Consider the following 6,958-nt stretch of genomic DNA (forward strand, 5'->3'; position numbering starts at 1 on the left):
AAAAGAAAAAAAAAAAAAAAAAAAAAAGAACATGACTCAAGGCAATTAAGTCATTTAAGTGACATCTACCTTTGAGGACACATTTTAAATGACAGGAAATGATTGACCTACTAGTATCAGCCAAATATTAAGAAAGGGACAGCTAGAATGAGCAATAAGATATATATTTTTTGCAATAAAGGTTTTAGGAAAAGCTTTCCTAGAGTGGGGGTGGGGGTGGAGGTGGGGGTGGTAACAACTTTTCCCAGGTCTTAAAAGCTTTTCTTAAAAATTGTCATTAGGAGGGGCCGGCCCGGTGGCGCACTGGATAGTGCGCCGCTTGGGAAGCGTGGCGGCGCTCCCGCCCGAGGGTTCGGATCCCACATACAGACCGGTTCCCGCTCACTGGCTGAGCGAGGTGTGGGAGCAACACCGAGGGTTGCGATCCCGTTGCCGGACACGGAAAAAGACAAAAGACAAAAAAAAAAAAAAAAAAAAGTCATTAGGAAACAAAGCTTTAAAAATATGATTTAAAAAATCACCCAGCTTTGGGACAATCTAATGATCGACTTTATCATTTCTTTTCCTAATTTTTCAAATACCACATTAGAAACGTCCATATGGTTCATGAGATGTGATTCGTAAGTCTTGAGGAAAGTCCAGTGAAAGTAACATCTCAGCAGTAACCTCACAGTGTGTTCTGGGAAATCAGGCCACAGGGGTGACAGCAGCCACCCCGCTTGAGTATGAGAAGAGAGAAGAATCTTGGTGCACAGTTTTTCCTTTAAGAACAAAAAAATGAACTGATTCACTGTCTAATTCTAAAGAAGCTGCTTTTGGTTTAAATGTGAAAATAATTTCCAACATCAATCATTTTATCAAGTAGTTATTGAGCACTTACTGGATACCAGACTCTGTGGGAGGTGATTCCTGCCTTTGAGAGATTATGGTCTATTTCACGAGACAGTCATTAAGGAACAGCAGATCCAGAATCGCGGCGCTGCGACAGGTGCTATAAAGGACAGGCGTGGGAACCGGCAGGAACCTGCGGAAGGAGTTTGGCCTGAGGAGGCCTGAAGAAGTGAGAAGTGGGCTGAGCCTCGACGTAGAGGCTGACTAGAATTTCATGATTCTGCATTTCATGATTCCGAAGTTTTGATTTAGGTTGACGAATCTGAACTTGAACAGTCATGGAAATAGCCCTGGGAAATAAATGACCTGCATGAAAAGGTAGGTTACCTAGAAAACCCCAGGACATTGAGAATTTCAAAAGTATATTTTCCTCCAGTCTACAGGAAGATAAGACAGTATATTCTTAACTGAGGAAAAAAGTATTCATCTCGCAAAATCATTAATTCACTTCCCAAATTACAAATAAGTTCTACCTTCCAAGTACACGTATTTTTCAAAATATAAATTTTCCCACATCTGATGAGCTGATGGCGCCCTCCCCTGGTAGGAGCATTATTTGCAATCTGGGCAATATTAACAGCACAAATGTTTCTAACAGCACAGATTCGGAGCTCTCTTTTCAATCTAAAATCTGCGCTGTTAGAAACATTTTATAAATACTCTCAGGCGGCAGCAGTACATGCACCAAGTGAGACAATCAGCAGACAGCAATGGGAGAACAAATTAACCTTTTCATTAAATTGCGTGGATCAAATGAAATCTTTACTACTTAATTTGAAGAAGTAAATATGGGAAGAGATGGCAGGTTATATCTAGTTTTACAGCAATGATGCATGCTTTTCTAAATTTTTCCGTTAAAGCCTCTTGACCTCCTGTAGCCAAGATCAATTCATCTGTGAATCTGCCAGCTCTCAGCATCACCAATATGGCACTGCAGGATTTCAAATAATTTGAGTCGCCGGTGTGCCAGGCACATGGATGAATTAAGCAGTCCCTCTACCAAGGACTCAACATCGGATCAACATCCCTAACCATCGCATTATTACTAAAAAAATGAGTATTGGTGGGGCCGGCCCGGTGGCGCACTGGATAAGTGCGCCACTTGGGAAGCGCAGCGGCACTCCCGCCCGAGGGTTCGGATCCCACATGCAGACCGGTTCCCACTCACTGGCTGAGCGAGGCACGGGAGCAACGCCGAGGGTTGCAATCCCGTTGCCGGTCCCCGGTCCGGTACGGGGGCAACACTGAGGGTTGCGATCCGTTGCCGGACACAGAAAAAGAAAAAAAAAAAAAAAAAAAATGAGTATTGGTGACTGTGTTGGCATTGCTTGTTTTTTCCCTTAATATCAAAGGGTTGCAGGGAATGGTTATTAATACAGAGAAAGGAAATATATACAATAAAATGAATAATCAGAATAATAACAGAACTCACCAAGAAATAGTTTGAACCATGTTAATCCGTCAGAGGATCCTAACTCTTTGGAACAGCTCACTTTGATTGTTGACTCTCCGTGTGCCAGGCTGCAATCCTGGCACCTCGACTCCAGGACTCCTGTGCTGAACCACTGTACACATGCACCTCTCCAGAAATGCAGGTGTTTGTAAAGTACTGACAGTACTCAGGGTGCTACTCACAGACTGTGGTGACGGAATACGGTGCTCTTGTAGTGAAAACAAAGCCAAGCTTTTTTGCTCCTTTCACTAAAGCTGCTTCATCTGTCAATGAAAAGTTCACAATAATCTGTCAGAGTAATAATCTGCCAATTAATAGGGATTGATCAAATATATTAACACTAAATTTAATTTAATACAGACTTCCATTTTCCAGAATACCAGGTCACTTTTAAAACTTGGATTTTTTGATCCAAATGTACTTTTCTGTCCTTCTAGGTACCAGACAGTGTTTATGAAAGAGGAAATTCAGTTAAATAAGGCCTCTTTCGGTGGGTCTAAGATGAATTTACCAGGCTGACAATGAAGTACTTTCTTACAACTTGTAATAATCTTGTTTGTTCTCAAATCCACTAATAACATCGCCATCAAATGTTGCAGGACCTTAAACTTACCTCTGTTGTGTTACTATAACCAAACACCCCGCTGAACCCTAGGCTCAGAGCCCTGCCCAGCCTTCATCCGGGCTGTCCTTGGGGGTGGGATACAAGGACCCCAGAGCTGTGGAGAGGCTCAGAGCTGCTGTCTACCACAAATGCCACAACCGTGAGAGCTCCAGGGACGGAGAAAGGCAGCAGCTGTCAAGGGATCGGAGTTGCCTGCCAGGCACGATGAGCTCTGTGCTTTACCTGCGCAGCACACCCACCTGGGGAGGAAGCCTGGTAGATTACATTAGTTCCATCTCAGGAATAACCGTGTGACACACACATAACAGGGTAAAAAATTCCTTTATGTACTCTTCTGTGGGCTACAAAAAAGGCACTGAGTTAGTCTCTTCCAATGCCAGCAACGTGGGAGTTATACACAGTCTGCAGCTTGTACCAATCACGTACGTGAAAAGTCAGGCAATTCAAAATGTGTTTGTGGGTGGGCTCCTGAGTCAGGAATGGTGTAGGAGGCTGGGGACACCTCAGGGAACAAGACAACCCCATCCTCTTGGAGCTTCCAGTCTCCTTGGGGAGACAGGATTTCCCAGTGCTGGAGGAATCAAATAGGGGTCGTGATAGAGAAAAGAGGGGCCTATTTTAGATTGGTGGCCACTGGGAAGATGATACTTAAATTAAGATCTAAACAAAAGGTTAGTTAGCTGTTTGTATAGTTGACTGTGACAGTGGCACATACTTAACAAAGGGAATAGCTTGTTCAAAGGCCTCAAGCCAGGACACAGCTTCATGTGCTTGTGGAGCTTCCGGACAAGCACTGACTTCAGCATCTTGAGCAGGGAGACAGTGACACAGAATGGGGTGGACGGAGACCACAGTAATGAGCTTGGACTTTACCTTAAGTGTGGTGCCAGTCCTCAGAGGGATTTTAAGCAAAGGAAGGATATGTATAGATTTATGCTTTAAAAGATCACTTTAATTTTTCAGAAGATTAAGATTTCAAATCAAGTAGGTTAATATCTTAAAATTGGTTAGTAAAGATATTGGTAGTATGCAACGTTGCCAAATAGTTTAAAAGCAGATAGACAGTCTTACGCAGGTTGCTACACAGTAAAAGTTCTTGTATAATGTTTGAATTTACTCACACTAATAAGTTCAGCACTTAGCTTATAAAATACGTACAAAATCTCTTGCTTATTACATGAACATCAAAAAATTGTCAAGCCCTCTCTCTTCTTGTGTTCAGAAAATGATACCTTTCAGAAAACTATATATATATATATGTTATATAGCATTACTATGTCAACTTAGAAGGAAAATAACAGACTTACACGGCCATTCTTAATGTTCTCCAATAATTTCGGGTCATTTAATTCACAGGACTCTGTGATGGAGGAAGACGTCTGACTGTGAGGAGCAACAGAGAAGATTACTTTTAACGAAGTTTCCAATGATACCAGTTAATTATCAAAAGGATCTAAAGTAAACACCTAGCTCCATCTGTTTACAGGACGATCACACTTAAAGAGTCTAGAGAACTACAGTAAATATTCAAACTTCTGTCAAATGTATATCCTCCCAGGCCTCGAGCTGAGAAATGGCATTAGAAAATGCCTGCCCTTGTGTTGAGAACTGCATGGCTGTGAGGAATCTGAGGCAGAGTAACTACAAAGGCCATACATTGAAGACGAGATTCTAGGCTGTTTGAATACTGCATGGGGAAAATGAGGCCGGGGAGCTTTCCGGAAACTGCCATTTGAGGTCTGAATGAAAGAGCGCTGTGGTATCACATGTCAGTATTCCAGCACTGATGAAAGTTGGTTGCATGGAAAAGGAACGAGGGCAAAGGAGAAGAGACTGTTGTCTACACCCCAGGTTTTCTGCACTGATACCACTTGTGTCTAAGGGAAGGCAAGGAAGGAAACCTAACAGTTACAAGACGATAGACATAAAACTCCTTGGGAATCTTAACCATGTGTATTTTTTTTTTTTTTGTCTTTTTTCGTGTCCGGCAACGGATCGCAACCCTCAGTGTCGCGCCCGTACCGGACCGGGACCGGCAACGGGATCGCAACCCTCGGTGTTGCCCCCGCACCTCGCTCAGCCAGCGAGCGGGAACTGCTAACCATGTGTAAAAGCAGGAGTAAACCATAGTTTTTAACAACTGCAAGTTTTCACTGGGCTATATTAAATTTCAGTCTCATTCAGATACAGCTATAGTATCAGAAAGTCAGATGAGTTTTAGGGTAAATAAAAGTTAATTAATTTTAAGACATGATGAGAATTGCCAGCAGAATATGGTGATAAAAACACATACCCATAAATTACCCGTGCAATGCTACACCTCTTAAATGTCATAATATTGCAAGTGAGGATCCCCGTTGTAACAGAAAATAAGTATTTTACCTAAACAAACAAAAATGTGAACATGGTAACCCACATACATTTAAAATGTATTTAGAGAGCAAAGACAAGATGAAGTTCTTTCTCTTTTAATCCTCAAAATATGTGAATTTAAGAAAAAAAACCTCAGCCTATAAGAATCTTACCTTTAATACTTATACTTCTTTTAGAGGCCGTACTCTTCTCTTTGTTTTACACTGGAGGTGAAATCATATTGTAACATGCAAAGCAAACTTTAAACCATCAAACCTAAGAAAACCAAAGTCCAAGTTTATTTTCCTATAACAAGAAACTGCATCAAAAGTATCTACAAAACATTAAGTAGATCGATAGATGAAAATGAAAACCAAACTCAAAGCCATATTAATCATAATTACAACATAATGCTCATTTCTAAAGATGAATGGAAGTTCTGTAGGTGACCATTTCCGTTCCACAAACAATGCAAAGCAATATGGAGTGCTGCGGATTGATTGAATTGTGTCCCCCAAAGCTCATATACAGGAAGCTTAAGTCCCACTGTCACTGTTGAGGGTGGGAGATCCTACCGTGATAATTGAAACGTGGGGTCTTGAAGACGTGTTTGGATTGTAGGACTGTGCAGTAGTGAACGGGTTAATAATGCTGGTCATGGGTGTGGTTTGGAGGGCTTTAAAAGGAGAGCACACACAGAGTCTGTCCCTCTCTGCTCCACCATTTCTGCCATGTGAGACCCCTACATTACCGCCAAAGAAGACCCTCACCAGATGTGTTTCCTGGACTTGGAACTTCCCAGCCTCCAAAACTTTAAACAATAAATTTGGTTTTCTTTCAAATTACCCAGTTTCAGGTATTTTTGTTATATGCAACAGAAATGGATGAATAATGGAGTTAAACAGTTTTAAGATCTCTGTATTATTTGGGAAGAAGAGAGAGATACTGATTAATCTTAGATTTTTTTAAAGTCACCAAAAAATAATTATAGAAGGCAGAAGCTATCATATGTGCTGTACACACACACATGCACACAAAAAACACATTTAAACAATGTGATTTTTAAAAGGAAAACCGGGGATGAAAAAAGATACAGTAAATGAAAATAAAAAGCTAGCAGAAATGGCAATATTAATGTCAAAGTAAAAGTTAAAGTTAGAGCCTAAAACATGTTAGAGATATTAAATAGTGATAAAAGACAATATTTATGAAGAGATATAATTCAGAACCTGTACAAACCAAACAAGAGTAAATACATAAGACAGAGAACTTGATAAAAGTAAATAATACTTAGAGAACCAGAACATTTCCTTTAGAACTTCAGATTCTTTTAGATCCGAATTATCTCAGATCTGAATAAGTAAATAAGATAGGATATAGGAAAAATTGAAAAATATAATATACTTTATTTAAGAGATATAGAAAAAGGGCTGGCTGGTTAGCTCGGTTGGTTAGAGCTCAGCATTATAACACCAAGGTCATGGGTTTGGATCTCCGTACCAGAAAAACACCTAAACAAAGAAGAGAAACAAAAAGAGAATTTTTTAAAAAGCACCAAAAAAAAAAAAAAAAAAAAAAAAAAAAAAAAAAAAAAAAAAAAAACCCCCCAAAACAAAAAAAAAAAAAAAAAAAAAAAA

At 40.2% G+C, this 6,958-nt stretch overlaps 1 pseudogene; it reads right to left on the reverse strand.

Annotated features, from left to right (window-relative positions):
* LOC103599955 overlaps positions 1–6,958 on the reverse strand; it is a 28,720-nt pseudogene that overhangs the window by 19,903 nt on the left and 1,859 nt on the right.

This window comes from Galeopterus variegatus, unplaced genomic scaffold, assembly GCF_000696425.1.
Source record: "Galeopterus variegatus unplaced genomic scaffold, G_variegatus-3.0.2 Scaffold3160, whole genome shotgun sequence".
NCBI lineage: Eukaryota > Metazoa > Chordata > Mammalia > Dermoptera > Cynocephalidae > Galeopterus > Galeopterus variegatus.